At 30.5% G+C, this 16,920-nt stretch overlaps 1 long non-coding RNA gene across 4 annotated transcripts; it reads left to right on the forward strand.

Annotated features, from left to right (window-relative positions):
* The first annotated feature begins 5,389 nt into the window (after window positions 1-5,389).
* Window positions 5,390-10,769, forward strand: LOC107363354 (uncharacterized). 4 transcript variants are annotated; one of them, XR_003082415.2, is made up of 5 exons: window positions 5,390-5,619; window positions 5,706-7,013; window positions 7,258-7,954; window positions 8,024-9,231; window positions 9,326-10,769. It is a non-coding gene; the product is annotated as an uncharacterized LOC107363354 (long non-coding RNA). The 4 variants fall into 4 exon arrangements; XR_001568883.3 differs by having other exon boundaries at window positions 5,391-5,619; window positions 5,706-6,663; window positions 6,743-7,013; window positions 8,024-10,769; XR_003082414.2 differs by having other exon boundaries at window positions 5,391-5,619; window positions 8,024-10,769.
* The last annotated feature ends 6,151 nt before the right edge of the window (window positions 10,770-16,920 follow it).

The following is a 16,920-nucleotide window of genomic DNA, read 5'->3' on the forward strand; positions in this document are numbered from 1 at the left end:
ATCATGACAAGAAGAGTCTTTCATCTCACATTTCCAGCTAATTGGTACAGAATTGAGTTTACATTGAATCTTGAAATGAAAATCAAATGTTTCTTTCAAATTTTGTTTCATTTCTTATTGATTATTACAATTGATTTTGTTATTTCATTGAAATTTATTTCATCTTTATTTACCTTTCAAGATTGATCAAGATTCATCAATTGATCAGTTTACACTCAAAGGAATTGGTAAATTGTATTCATCAATTAAATCTATTAAATCTAATAAATGGATTCACTTGAATGGCAATTTGCAAATACTCTCAATGAGAATCTCTTCTGGAATTGAAATTTTTACCTGATTTACATTTTTAAACTTTTGGGTTCTGGTTAAATTTCAAATGGATATTTGATAAAGATTGAAATTGTGTTTGCACTTCAATTGAATTGTAAAAAATATATTAATAAACCTTTTAGCCTTTCAATTGTTGATTCATCAGAAATTATTTTCGTAATCAGAATTGGTTCAATTATTCAATATCTTGATGAGTCAGTTGATGAATCAGCATGTATAAATTAATGTTAATTACACTCTTTACCCAGCAAAACCAGCTTTCAGTTCAGTCAAACATTTTCAGTCCTTTAATCATTAATCAAAAAATTATTCAATGTTAACAGTTAAATTGAGTTACTAGTGACATCTTCTGGTTGTGCAAGTAAAACGATCAAAATTTAAAATTTACTTTCATTCAAATTCAAATTTACTTTTCTTTAACTGTGATAATCTGTTTAAATTGTTGGAAATGCAATCAAATTAAAAAAAATTGTAATCAAAATTGAAATGGAAACCTGAAAAATCTTTGTAATACCAGAAAAGAGCTTTTAATTGAAAAACAGATGAGATCACAACCATTGATCAAAATTTCTAGAAATTTTAAAATCTTTCAATTTCAGGCGAATGATTAAGCCTTAATAATTTGATTTAATTTTGGAAAATTTACCAATTTTAAGACTAGAAAAGTTCAGCAATCACATTATAAGAAATCAAGAGAATTCTCGATAATCTATTCAGTCTTGGAGTCAAATTTTATGACAACTTCAAGAGTATTGAAAATGTAAAAATCGGGTGGAATTGCAAAAATGAAGAAACTGTTTTTCGAATCTTTATATTTCATTTTTGAAAGGAAAACATTGGATTATGAAAAATCAGTTAAATCAACTGCAATCAATTATCTACTCTAAATGAGTTTCAATCGGAACCAGGTTTGAATGTAAACAGAGACTTTGAACGTTGAATAGTCCGAGAAGCATGAGAAAGATTGAAGGCTTGAAGTTTACAGAATTGAAAAATTTGAATCACGTTGGTCAGGTTTAGCATTCAAATGACGTTTTTCTGTCTCATTATTTTCGATAATCTTTGCCTTAATTTACAAACCCGAGATTATTCTGATCACAGAAATTTCTTAATCAAGTCAATTAAAGCAGCAAAATGTGTTCAAAAAAAGTGACTAAATCAAGTAGTCAAACCATTCCAATTAAATGTTACCAGTTTAACCAAAACAGAAGCAAGTAAAAAGCTGAAAATTGAAAACAATCAAGACAATTAATTGAAGTTGATTTGAATAAATAAAATGTAAAGGTACAAAGAGTTAAATCAATGTTTCAAAGTTAACCAGAAAAGGTGAAAAGGTCATTCAAATTAAACATTAACCAAGATTATTGTCATTATTTATTTGAGCAACACACATTATGTACAGTGAATTGCGATTAAACCCAGTAGATATAAGCATAAAAACCCTATTAGTGGACAGCAAACGGTAACAATTTAATGTTGATATGGAAATATATTTTCATCATGAAAAAGATGAACAAAAGATGTTCCTAAACATGGTAAATGGTAGCAAGAAAATTTTACGCTTCTTACCTTTTTTTAGGTTAACCTGGTTAACATTTATTACTCTTGCAATATTAGTTTTGAATGTCAATTTATTTCAATTAGAGTTGCATTTGTTTTCTGGTTATGATATTAGCCTTTTTCTGGTGCTTTTTCCAGCTCTTTTTCAACCAAAAATTTGGTTCTTTTGCCCAAAAAGGCAAAATAATGATCACCATTGAGTCAACCTAAAAATCGATCTTCTTATTCTTCTTTTGTCTTCACCAGTTTTCTGTAATCTTGTCTTCTTCCTCTCATCGTCCTCATCATCTTAAGATAAGGTCAACATTGATGTTATCGAGGGAACAAAAAAAACATTCTAGTTTCATGATTATAATGATGGTGCAAAAACAATGAGGAAAGTCAAGAAAGAGGCGATTCAAGTGAGAAACTGATAAAAATGATGAACAATGAAGATGAACTGATGATGAAGGTTAGCCTGATGTTGAAGTTACTCAAGGGATTGTGTTGGTGTCGACCTCAGTCGGGATGCTGGATAACTTTGGAACATTTTTCTTCTTCTTTCTTCTTCCTCTTCTCTTCATCCTTCACCTCCTCCTCCTCCTCCTTTTCATCATCATTTTTCTTCATCTTCTTCTTTTCTCATCTAAACTTTGATGCTCTCAATTGGATAACCATAGCAACAAAAATAATGTACTTCACTTGGCATTGATTTTACAATATCGATCAAGAAAGATTTTTCTTCTTCTTCTTCTCTTTTTATCCCTTCATCTTCACTTCATCCTCATCTTCCTTCTTTAAGTCACTTTTTCCCTTTTGTTGCATCAAAATCTAAAAAATCAATTTTTCCACATTCTTCATTCACTATTCTGAGCATCTTCATCTTTACCGTTCTTACAACCATTTTCATCATTTTCAAATTTTCTGCCTTTCCTAATGAAAACAAATTGTGTTTCATCAATTGGAAATCACTTTTAATTGGATTGAAAATGCTTTCAAGTAATCAAATTAGAAGTACCTTGAGTCACTAGCGTGAGTAAAATAATGCCAATAAGAATGAAAAATGTAAAGTAAAGTAAAACAAAAAATTGGGTTAAAACCAGCAAAAACACATTCTATTCACATCTTTTATCTTTCCCTGACATTCCCTGATAACCAATAATACTTTACATGTTCATCTTCAACCTTCATTCAGCAAACAGGTTGATATTAACGGTTGATGTTAGTCTTCACCTCGTCCCTTCAATATCATCAAAAATTTAAATCATTTCACCTCACGTACCTCAATTACCGTCAACTAGACCCATTTTTCAAATCAAACATCAAACTTAAAAATCTTTTAACATCTTTAAACACTTTTACCCAAACAAAAAAAGACAAGCAACAAATACCCAAAAATAACAATAAAATTAATAAAAGCAATAGAAGGCAAAAATGTCCATTAACAATGCAAAAACATTGCAAGACGCAAAATGATTCACAAAAGACACAAAAAAAGGAACCAAATGTTGAACCATTATTAGAGACAAATCATCATCAATATCATCATCATCTGTCTCTTCATATTATACATATCAAATTGATATCAATTTAAATCCCTTTAGGTCAAAATTGCGATTTCCTTTTCCCTTTTTCCAATTATATTTTCTTCATCATACACAATCTTCATCTTGCTATCCAAAGTATAGATGCTTTTCATGTAATATCCAGAAGCATTTCTTTTGTTTAAAAACTTTTCTCTTTTTTTCATCTTCTTCTTGTTCATCGTTTTTTGTCATCATCTTCATCCTTGATCATCATTTTTGTGTCGACTTTTTTATTCCAACATTTCTCTTGTTCCCTTTTTTTCACAGTCGACAGTAACCATTGAAAAGCATCTTCACTTTACCAGTAAAAAGGAGATGAAGATGAAGAGCAAACAACTCCTCCTCTGATCCCTCCTTCAACAACAGTAGCACTCAGTCTCATTCCTCTTCATCCTCATCATTCTCAGCTTTCCTTCTTCTTCTCATCATTCAAGTTCCTCCTTCTTTTATCTTCTTCTTCGTCTTCTCTTTATTCCTCTTTTCTAATCTTACTTTTTTGTTCCTTTTTCTCTCAATTTCAATTCTCATCTCTTTCATCTTCATCAGCTTTCAAGATCTTTCCTCTTCCACACTAATGAGCATCTTTACTCTTCCCTTAGCATCCATCACCAAGGTTACTCCATCATAATGTTACCCATTTTCAACAATAACATGAACCCAAAAAGTCTCTTACAATAAGATGATATTGAATTGGAAAATCTCATTTAATTGTGACTTTAAGCATTTCACCATAAAAATGAGATGCAAAGTACACAGAAAATATTGATCAACATTCTCGGCACAAATGAACATTGGATGGAAACAAATTTTCACTGTTAGTCGTTACCAGCAAAAGGCACCAAAGAAACGCGTAAATTTTAATCAAACATTAAACAATTCAAAGTAAATGTCATTAAAGGCAAAATGAAAAATGTTTAGTTTAATATGAAAAAAAGGAGAAGAAAAAGAAGAAAATGTTTACCATTAAAATATTGATATTTTTTCATCAAAATAATGATATTTTTGCCCTCTTTTTTACTTTATCCTAACAGGCAATGTTGTTATTTTTTGACTGATGAAAATTATTTTATCATTAAGGATGAAAATGATGCGAGTTTTTTTCATGCCAACAAATGATTTAAAAATGCTTAATGTTATCAGAATGATAACAGAATGTTCAACAAAAATGTTCAACATTTTTCTTGCTTCTTCTTCTTCTAAATTCTGCTGGGAAAAATGTAAATCTTCGTGTTAACCATCAAAATCCTTCTTGGATTAGTGGTTATTCAATAATTTTTCATTCCTCAAAATTCATCTCAAATTTTACCTCAAATTTTACCTCAAACATTCATCTTTCAATTTTTATCTTATTTATATCTTGAAATTAATCGGTAAATTTACTGTGAATAACTGATTTCAATGAATATTTACCATTCATTGAAACATTGAGTTGATTTAAATTGGAAGTAGCAAGCTGACAATTTCATTGAAAAAGGTGAATCCAGAAATAAATTGTCTTTCAAGTTGTGACTCAATTTTGATTGCAACTCAAATAGAAATGGTAATTTTGCCATTTTAATTATGAGTTATCATTTAGATTGAACATTTTGTTGCGACAATTTTTGACATTTCAATAGGTAATCATTTTTTATCCCTTTTCATCATCATATTCAATTTCATTTTTCACTTTTTCCTCCATCCCTTAACTTCTTGGCCTTAGGCCTTTGTTTGCACTATTGTCTATTCATTTATATTTATATTTATTTTGACAACTAAATTGGAACATTTTTATTTCTTTTTTTGACCTTTTTTCATTATTTGTAATATTATTTCAAATTTTGTGAATCACTATTGATTAAGAAGGGAAAAAATGAACTTATTCAACATTTGATTAAGAATATTAAACTTGGCGCTTTAAAACTAATGGGTTGGTAAATTGAAAATTTGCCTCCACTTTTTTGTCACATGGTTTTAATTTTTCTGTTGGCTTATTACTAGTGTTAATTGTTTTTTACTGTTAATTTCTTGCCTTTTGTTATTCTGTTGATTAATTTATTATATTGTTTTGTTTTCTTCTGTCATGATCAAAGCTGCTGCTTCGTATTGTTTACAACTGTACTCACTGTGATTTTAATGGTATCCAATTTGGACTTCATGGTTTATACCCTTTACACATCAACTGGTAATCTGGTTATTTTTAATTTTCAGTTTCAACTGATCAGACGATCAACCTTTTTATTAAAATAATTTCTCTTCTCTTTCATTTAGATCTGTTTCACTTTCATCTGGGCTCTATTTACACTCTTTTCATCAGTTTTTTTGGATATTCCGCCTGTATTTTAAGCCTTACCAAGTGCCATTATTAACTTCTGCTTCTGTTGCTGTTGATTTTATTGTTGCTGATCGTTATTATCATAGTTTATTCAACATGATCATTAGACTACACATTTTAAGCTAATACTCGAGCTAAATTAATTAAAAAAGTTTCTCATCTGAACAATATGTTGAACAAAGAAAGTCCCGAATTAGGGTTTTTTTCCTACACATATTCTGGTTGTTGCTGTTGTTTATCCCAATGAATCATTCTTGTCTCATTGTTCGAGTTGATTAAATTTTTTGTTTTACTTTTTCATTACAATTTGACCAGAAACTTGTGATTAAAATTAAGATAGACAGCTGAATAGAGAAACTAAATTCATTCTCACCCTATTATCTTTCTCTTTTGATTTAGTAACCTGTTTGTGCGTTATCAACGTCACTCTTTTTTTAGAGCCAAACACAATTAATTGGTCACAACAACAGTATTGAGCACAGTTTCCAATTATAAACTATGATAATAATGTGATGCGAGAAAAAAATCCAGACTCAATGTTACATAGAAAATGTTGATAGCAGTTGTAAACCTGATTTCAAAAGGCTGGTTGGAAACAAAGGAAGATATTTTTTTTCTGGTCGAATTGCATTTGCAAGTGTGTTCAATTTCAAATTAAAGCTGGTAACTGTGATCATTAAAAATGGAAGGTATTCATTAATACAGACAAAAAAGCGTCCATTGTTGAAATATCTGCAGAATCAGAGAAACCAATATTTAACTGTAATCTATCATAAAAGGTGGACATTAACCCTCCAGAGGATTTTGATAGGAAGAGTCAACTTAAACAGTATTTTATGGTGCATTGAAATAAATGTAATCTTGCCTCAGTCAAAGTTAAACAATTTCCAAGCCGTAAGCATCACCATCATTATCATCATCAAACTTTATTTCTCATCATCCCTTTATTTCACCATCTTCTGTCATCCCTCAGTTTTATTTATTTTGTGCTTTTTGGTGTTTTTTCCTGTGTTGATGAAAATCATTTCATCCCTTGCCAACATGATTTCATCATCTTTTTTACAACGCAACCACCATCGCCATCCTCATCCTCATCATTACCATCATCTTTAAACTAGAAACAACAGAAATTCATTCAACCATTTACAGCTTATGTAATAAAATGGTTGTCCTAATACTCTTTTCTTGTACTATTTTGGCTTAAAAACAGAAACAGTATCATTTTTTGCAACACATTTTTTCAGGTAAAAAGTTCTCGCTTTCCTTTTTCCATGTAATGGTCCAGATTGCCTTTGCAGACACAATTTTGATTGATTCAGTGAAATTGATTAAAATTTTGTCCCTTACAATTAGACTTTCAGCCGATTAGTCCCATTGTAATTATCAAGGGCTTACAATTTCAATCCAAATTGATTCCAAGCAACAGCTTTTATCGGATGATCCAAATTCACAGCTTAAACTAATTTTCGTTTTTCTCTTTTTTTCCAGTTTTACTCTCATCAATTGGTCCACTCAATGTTTATCAATCGTCCGATTAACTTTACTGTTTTTGATCACCTTCATCTTCATCCTCATCTTCATCCTTCTCCTCCTCTTTCTCATCATCATTCGTGATTAACATAAATATTGATGTAGTATTTGGAGAAACAGAACGTTAAGAGGATTTTTGTTCAATAAAATCGGATAAAATCACATATTTAGACATTCAGATTAGCTTCAATTAAAATTGTAATAAAAGCTTAACAGATGAAGAAAAAGATTAACGTCAAAAATGTAAATGATTATTTTTTAATTGATTATCTTTGAACAAAAATCTTATCCCAAAAGTGAATTTATAATTTAAAATAATGGTAACATTCAATTTTAAACATCAGTTTAACATCATTTTGCTAAAATGAGAAACACGATAACTTTTAATTACAATAAGTTTGATTGTTGGGTTAGGCTTAGTCAATTGTGACCATTAAATGAGATTTAATCACGAAATGATGATTAATAATTTATGATAAAATCTGTTGCATCCAAACTCACTGTTGCAATCAAATTTTGCTTCAATTGTTTCAAATCTGTGATGACATTATCAAAGTCATTCCCATACTGTTCATCATCATCCTCCTCATCCCTGTAACCATCAAAACCGAACCTCTTCTCTCTCATTTTCAGGTCGATTTATTGATTCTTCAAAGTAATTCACTTTTCCCCTCATTTCATCCTTTGATAAATAACTCTTTTTTCACACTCTCTCTATTTTCAGGTGAAAATGTGTTTACCTAAGCAGATAAGAAATATGAAAAAAAGTCAAAAAATAATCCACTGAATCAGGATGATACTTGAAAAGCAAGATCAACAAGATGGAATCATAAAGGAAAGGTGAATTTTGCTGATGAAAAAATGAAAGAACAGAATAATCTGTTAAAGTTGCTTGATTAACCTGAATTGTGATTATCAAGTTGAACCTCAAATGGCTGTTTGAAAATGTTTACACCACTGGAAGAGACTCGGGTTGATGATGTTTGTTGAACTTGGAAACAAGACTCAATTGGTTAATTGTCAACACTTACATCAGATAATCAAGCTAATTACATTTTGATTAAAAAAAGAGTAAAAAGTTGATCTTGGAAAATTTTCAATGAAATGTATGGCTAAAAAAGACAAAGCGTAAACAAGTTATCTTCCTCTGCCAGTCGCTGTTTCCATCTGAATAAAAGGGAGAAAAAGACAGGATTTTCCTTCCCTTCATCATCAACATCCTCATCATACTCATTCTCATTCTCATCATCATCTTTTGAGCTGTTATTGCTTGATGAGGATAAATTCTTTACACACTCGATTTCCCCTAAAGACTCTTTTCTTGATCCAGAGAGATAAAAAGCCTTGGATGGCTAAGAAGATAATGTTATATATATATATATATTTTTATATGTATTATGCCAATGGCTGGGAGTAAAGATGATGGGGAGGATGAGAAGGGATAAGATGATAAAGACTGGTAGGCGAATGAATCCATTCTCAAGAGAATCCATCATCTTCTTTAGTCAAAATGGCGTCATGTTCGAACCTTTTTCAAGGGCAAATTCATCGAGTTATGTACATTTACATAAATGGCGGAGTAAAAGGAAAGAGCAACAACAACAAGAATAATATGGAGAACAAAAAAGTAGCTGATAAGCTGAATTGTATAGAGAAATGAATATTCTGGTGAAGGCAAATATTTTTCAGTTTACTGTTTCACCATTTTCCTCTAAATGATGGTTCACAAGAATGTTGCTTATTGAATGCAAGTAAATTTAACAGTCAATTCGTTGATTTTGTCAATTTCATACCAATGGAAAAGAGAATATATTTTCTTCCTTTTATTCGCCATCAATCTTGAAATGTTCATTCAAAAAGGATATTGAAAAACAAAAATTGATTTCCAGGCAATAATTTACAATCCCATTGGATGCCAACTCTACAAGATAAGTTCAGTTTTTTTGTGTAAACCTACCAGTTCCATTGACTTATTTTGATTGACTAAATATAAAGACATAATTTTCGTTATTTTCCTCTATTATAGTGACAAGGAATTGATAAAAAGTCAGTTTTATTGGAGGTGATAAATTCAATGGTTAAAGTTGATTCGATCCCAATAAACATTCCAGTTTATTCAAATTTACATGTTGGCCAAAATTTGGATTCTCAGCTTAATCATGGAGATGGAAGTCAACTTGAAGCTAATCATATTCAAGTTGCTTGTTGGACCCAATCTAACTATTAGAATTGATTTGTTGACTTTTAATGTTTAGAGGCTTCAAACATTTTGACATTTTAATCAAAATTCACCCAAATTCTTGCATTATTAACAGTCAGTTGATAATCTTGACCGATTTGACCGAGTTTGAGTAAAAATGTTTAACAAAATTATCAATACGTTCAACATTACCTTGGAAAAACTGATTTAATCTAAAATCACGAAAAGATGATCAACATGAAGTTGATTTGATGCTAATAAACATTTCATTGAATGCTTGTCCAGCATTTGAAATGGACAAGTTTACAAGAAGATGGTTTTTCCAGGTAAATTGAATTGGAACAAAAGGAACAAGGAAAAGGCATAAATCTTGATTTTGACCATTTCTTTCATTACCTTTGCTCTTTTTACCTCCAACATGATATTTACATTTACCTCTAAAGCTGAATAGCAAAAGAGAAGCTCAAAGTTTCCTTTTTTCCTCACACATTTCAATTTCTAATTCGATTGAATAGAAAATGAATGTTCTTTTGGAGAGAAATTTCATTTTCTCTTTCAATTGATGGTGTAAACCAATTTCATTTGACATGATCAAATGAGCTCATCATCAAGTCAGGTCACATTTTGATTAAAAACGGAAACGGATTATCAGACGACTGAAAATCTCATAATAACTAAACAGTATTTTTCATGACACAATGAATTTCATTGTCTATTAACAGTGTTCAATGGAAATACATGAAAGAATCCAATATCTTTCCGTTTCTTCATCTTTACATGATGAAAATAATCTCATTAATGATAATCTTATTTACTTAATAAGAGGTTTTGCTGTTGCTCATTCATTGTGAGGAAAACTGAGGCAAGAAAAGGTCGTAAAAAAAGGTTGAATAACATGATACAAAATTGTTAATTAATCTTGCAATTTAGATGAACATTGGAACAATTTTCTTGCTCATTCATTGCAATTTATGAAAAATAGATTATTCCAATTCTGTTATTAAATCTGTTTAAATGTTCTTCTTCAGGCATTTCTTTTGGTCCCCTAATTATGATGGATGAAAATGAAAGGATGGAATTGAAAAAATAGATAAAACCTGGATTAATGTTGAGGAATGGTGGAAACTATTGGATTTGATGATTATCATGCTGTGTGTTCATGTTTTTTTTCAACAAAACTATCAGCTTTGGTTATCAGCTTTAGCTGTTTGTGCTTTGAATAAACAAATGAAAGGAAAATAAAGGAAGGAACAGAAAAATTGTTCAGTAATTTTTTCTTCTTTTTTCTCTCCTTTCTCTCATCAAACATGAAAAATGTGTGAAAATGAAATAACAGGGTGAAAATGATGGCATAACTGAATCAATATTTTTGATTGAAGCCAACATTTAAAAGGTGTTTTGTTGAAGCAAAACAAAGTCAAATGATTAGTTGACCAAAAGGTTAGTTGAACAATTTTTTACTTCAAAATCTCCAGACAAAACACAGTCAAGTCCAACGGAATTCCCAGTGAATATCGATTCAATCTTAACGAGTGATTCGTGATGAAACGATGAAACCTTTCCACTTCAAGATCTATTCTTTGCTGTTGTTTATCATTGAAAGAGTTGCCTTAGACTTTGGTTTAATGAGAAGAAAATTTTGCATGAAAAACACAAAATCCATTCAACTTGGTTGAAGACTTGAGATTTCATTTTCTTATGGAAAAGCACAAAACGAATGCAAAATTAGCTTAATTTTCATTAAATGTTTGCCATTTTCAAAGCAATAACTCAAAGCTTGGCTCAATATTTCATGACCAAACAAGAGATTTTTTGGAAAAATTCAATTTTCTTTCAATTCTGTTCATTTGTTCCATCTGCAGCTTTTAGTCAACATTACAAGTGATTTAAGCATCAAACTCAATCTCCATAAAAAAAATGAAGCTAAAGCTTAAAAATGAATTTCGGTTAAAATTTGAATGAATAACTGAAACAGCTTTTGTTAGACATTTTCTGATTATTAGACTTAAGCTATAATGAAATGAATTGAAATCGACTTGAACCCAAATTTGAATGTTGCTAAAGTGCTTTAATAATCGATTGATTTTCCATTTTATTGCGCTTCTAAAGATGAAAATGGATGAGAGTCTGGAGAGACAATATTAAAGGTTTTGATGTAGAGTTTTGAAGAGGATTAGAATGGGAAATGGACAAAGAAGATGAGGAGAAGATGATTATTATGATGAGAAGGAAAGGAAATTTAAATTTAATAATGAAAGTTGAAAATTGTTTTTTACATCAACAGAGAAAAGGGTTGATCGATTAGCTAAGAGAAGCGGTTTGATGGGGAAAACTGTGATGCTAGTTGGATGATGGTGAAGAGCAGTGTTGTGTGTGCTTGATAAGGAGAAGATAAAAGATGAGGATAAAGGAAGACGAGGAAAGAGTGTTACAAGTTGTGAAGATTATTAAAGGACAAAGGGAATCAATATGGATTGCTCAGCTTGAATAAAGTATGGTTCAATGGATTCAGTTTGTCCAGCAAATTGAGATTCAACAAAACTTTTTCCTTATTACTTTTTCTGTCCTTCACAACAAACTCCAATCTTCTTCATCTTCTTCCCTTCCTTTTCCTTTCTTTGTTTACCTTGGGATGACCAACTTGATAATGATGAGGATGCTTGTTAAAGGTAATTCAGAACAATTTTGGCGACTCTGAAAATAGCAAGTTTCAGTTTCCGATTCAATCAGTTGAACCATGAAAATAAGATCAACTAAATAGATTTATTAGCTTTTCTCTTGCAACCATTTCCAACATTTCACCAAATTATCATGAAATTCAATGGAAAATTGAAAGAAAACAATTTTTTCAAATTTACTTCTTACAGCAAAAGGCAACTCAATGTTTCACTTTTTGCTTTTGATATTTTGCTTTTAAAGTGAAACATAATTTTAAAATAATCAAACCTAAAACTAATTCATTGATTGAACAAACAATTGTATTTGCTCAGCTAACAATTTGTTCAATTTCAAATTGGACCTTTGTTTACCTTCAACTTTGCTTAATCAATCCCTTTGTTTCATCCATTAAAATGAACGTCAATCAAATGATAAATTGAACCTTTTAACTGCAATTTAATATCAACCTGATTATTATTATAATATATTACTTTCAATCAAAATGGAAATGACAATGAATCTCTCTTTTTTTGTGACTGTTGAGCTTGATTATGATGAATACATTGTGAATCTAGTCAACTATAAAATTGGATTTTTTTTCTGCAGTTCATCATGAAAATCTTATTACAACCATCAATACGAATCAAGAATGAAATGTGAAAAGTGCTTTTAAAGGTTTGACTAATCACAATTAACAGTTGCTGCAATGTCATTGAAACTCCCAGTCGATTGTTTTACATTCAGAATCTTTTTGTACGAGTTTAACAATTTATTGATTTTCATGAGAAAAGATGTGAACAAAAGTAAAATATCTTCTCACCAAATCTGAACCAGATTTAGATTCAGATATGTGTTGAGTAATGGACCCTTTAGAAGTTTGCAAAATTATTATTTTTCTCATTTTTTTTCTTCCTTCATCTTCTCATGAAAAAGTCTTGAGCATTAGCAGGAGATGAGAAAGCATTGGAGAGTGAAAAAAGCACAGGAAAAACACAGGAGAAGAGGAAAGAGGAAAGAAACAAAAACTATCGATTTCTTTTTCCATGTTACAGGGTTGTCAAGATGAATTGATATACATTCTTAGTGCGTCATGATAGATGAGTTTTACAGTTTCAAGTTGACGTTACTTTCAAATGTGACTTTTCAAATTGGAATCTTGCAATTTAATGTTTTCTTCCAACTTTAAACCAACAAACAGCAAAACCAAAATTGATGTTTAACCAGTTCAAAAAGGTTGAGCTTGTTGATCATGAGAAAGTTTACTGATGATTCAATCGTGATTTACAAAGTTCTTGATTCATTGATGAAACAATATAATTACGTTAAACCTTTCAAACTCTTGAAACATCAATTGTCTAAAGTCAGGTTGAGATTGAGAAATTAATTTTTCAAAAAGTCTATTGAATCAGGAGAAACTCAGCAAACCAAAACGAATGAATTTCGGGTCTAAAGCTTTTCTCAAAAGTGCGCCATCAGGAAAGATGAGAAGTGTGCCTTAAAAAAAGGAAGAAGATAAAAGGTCAATCACAAAAAATATATTTATACATTAGCTGTTATACATTTGTAATGGTTGCCAATATTTGTGGGTCTCACGATTTATTTGCCTCCCACTTTTCATTCCTCAATCTTCCTTCATCTTCCTTCATCTTCTTGCTCATCATTTTCCACTCTTCTTTTATCCTACTCTCATTACCGTCTCGACATGAACCTTTTCCTTTTCCCTTCTCTCTTCATCTTCTCTCAACATTCTTTATCCTTCCCTTTTGTAACCTTTATCCTCATCTTTTAACTCCCAGTCTCTCGGCAACTTCAACATCCAAAAGCTTCTTCATCATCATTTTTCTTCCCTCATCTTTCCTCTTCCACTCTCTACCAAGTTTCCACTCTTTCCTTGTAATACCAGTTTTCACTCTCGATTTCCTTTCGACTTTTTTTCCTTCTTCTTCTCTTCATCTAACCATTCACTCAATATTACATTATACAAGGAGAAGAAGAAGAAAAAAGTATTCCTGATTTTGTCAGACAAACAAGTGCACCTAATAGGATATCCAATTGAAAATACCAGAAACTACTTCTCAACTCAATCCAATCATTTCCAATTAATTATCACCAAATTTTGTTCAACTTTAAATGAATAAAGAATGAAGAGAAGAAGAAAAAGAAGAAAAGAAAACAAGAGAAAACCAGAAAAAAGAATCATCTTCTTTCATCTTCTCTTACCGTTCAACACTTTCTCAATTTCCTCTTATAATAATACTTGTTTCACTTTCACTGTTATACAAATATATTTTCACTCCCAGACTATTATTTTACCTTATCTAAATAGATCTTACAGTTGATGCGATTCTCATCTCTTTAACATCCTCTTTCATCCTTTCATCTTCAACTCTCTTTACATTCACTTTTCTCATCTTCATCTTTCCCTCATTGTTACCATTGAATGGGAAAAAAAGCATTTGTAATGAGAGTGGGCGCAATGCTGAACAGCATATATTTATCTTAACATGCCTATGCAAATAATATATAAAATTTTATCCAGTTAATGAACACTTGCAGCAACACTGATTCAACATTCAACTTTCCTTTTTTTTGATTGATCTAAACCTATTTCCACTCTTCAACATTCACCTAAAAAATAAAGTTAACTTTACGAAGGAAACGCACAAATGTCTTGAAACATTTGAATGTTGAATAATCAATATTTGTAATGCGATACTGAACACAAGCTTCATTTGATAATTAGATGTTATCTGAATCATCGATGAGAACCAACAGATTTTACTCAATCTGGTAAACCCGAAAATCGAATGTAAATTTCATCTTCATTTCAATGCTAATCGAAAGTGTTTTTGATTACATTTTTTAGAGAAATTTTCTCTTCTCCATGTAAATTGTTCCATGAACGGTTCTTGAAAAATTTTGTTGACCAAATTGGCATTTGAAGCTTCAAAAGTGAAGTGAGGTGAAAAGTTGAAGATGAGTTGAGCTTGGTTAACCATTCATGACACAATATTTATCTGTCAGAATTTTTCAGAAATTGAACAGAATTTTGAAGATTCTTTCAATCTTTTTCTTCTTCTTCCCTCTTCTTGTTGAACAATATCTTGAAATGGCAACAGTAAATGAGGAAGGAAAGTGATAACAAATGAAAGGCATAAAATAATGGAAGAAGGAAAATTGAATTGAAGGAATAAAAGGTAATCCATGAAAAGAAACTGGTGAAAAATTCTTATAATGAAACCTTCTTTTTAAATGCGATTATAAAATGAGATACAATTTAATGATTGTTATTATGTTGAACCAATTATTGTTGCTCATTTACATTTGCTTCATTTTCACAATCTAATAAGCAAATCTAAACTATTCACAAATTTTAAACTCAATTCACTATTTACATTTATTACTATTCAAGGAAAGAGTAGTTTAACAAATAAATGGTTGAAAAGCAAAAATGAAATGCATCAATCAAGATTCCCTTATTATGGACTATCTTAGACTGAAAACTGTTAAAAAGGCTTCAAAATACTTCGAGGAGAACTTGAATGTTCTTGAAATGATTCGCATGAAAGAGTTGTAAAGTGCTGATCAACATTTTCAAAATCAAAATGAGAAAATTTGAGCCTTTCATTTTCATTAAACGTTCAATTTTAAAAGCAATTTTCAAATCATTTCATTTGCTTCGCCTTCGAATCGCATCTTCATCAATTTGCTCATAAGACTCTAAACGGTCAATCTCGATGAATTTATCTTTACATGAAAATTTCCAAAGATTGTTGATCTAAATGTGAAAATTTAGTCTTCAGTTAAGACAGTGAAATTCAAAGTTCATCATTTTCAACTGTTGATTTAATCGAATGTCAAATGCAAGAATTTTTGAACTTGAATCTAATTTTCGATGAAAAATGAGTCAAAAAACTCGAAAGAATCCAAGTTGAAGAATGAATGATTTTAATTCCATTCCTAATCTAAATTGTTGCGTTTGAATGTAACATACAATGTTTGTAATTATTCTCATGGAAAATGAAATCCATGAATTTCGATCTTTGTCATTTCTTGAATTTAGTTTTATCAAATGGAAGTTCAACTTGAAGAAACGTTTGAATTTTGAAGGAATCGGTAATTAGTTGAGAAAAGCTTTTGGGTTTTGGTTTGAAGGGAAAACGATTTGATGAACTGAACATTTCTGATCAGGTATTTTGATTAAAGGCTTGGATAGTTTTCCAGTATGAAAGGGTAAAGCAATTGTTGGCCCAATCAATCGATTGGATCAACATTTTTGTGCTCGGTTAACATTTTGATTACAACAAATCTTACTCCTAATCATATTGGCGATTGTGATGGACATTTATTGTTTATCCTTATTTATTTGATTCGTTTCCTTGAAAAGCAAACAGTAACCAAGGGTCAAGTGAAGCAAAAACTGACTAATTTATGCTCAGTTTACCAGAATATCATCTTTATCATCAACAGTTTCCATCATCTTCACCATCTATTAACGTTATCCAGCAATGAACCAGAAAAGTTGACCAAAAGTAACCAACATCAATATGTTTAGCAACAATCTTGCGCCAATTTCAATAAACGAATCAACAAATTGTTATCGAAAAAATTCAGTCTCAACTGATCCTCATTTTTTTCCAGGATAAAAATCTTTTCTTTTCCTGGAATTGATATTCCAACGAAAACAAAAATTATCAAAATGACTTAAAGTGAAACTTTGAAATCGATTAAAGTTTCCCTTTAAGGTTGTAAAATGAAACAAA

The sequence above is a fragment of the Tetranychus urticae genome, chromosome 3, assembly GCF_039701765.1.
Source record: "Tetranychus urticae isolate SD_2017Ah chromosome 3, NJAU_TeUrti_SD_1.0, whole genome shotgun sequence".
Classification (NCBI taxonomy): Eukaryota; Metazoa; Arthropoda; class Arachnida; order Trombidiformes; family Tetranychidae; genus Tetranychus; species Tetranychus urticae.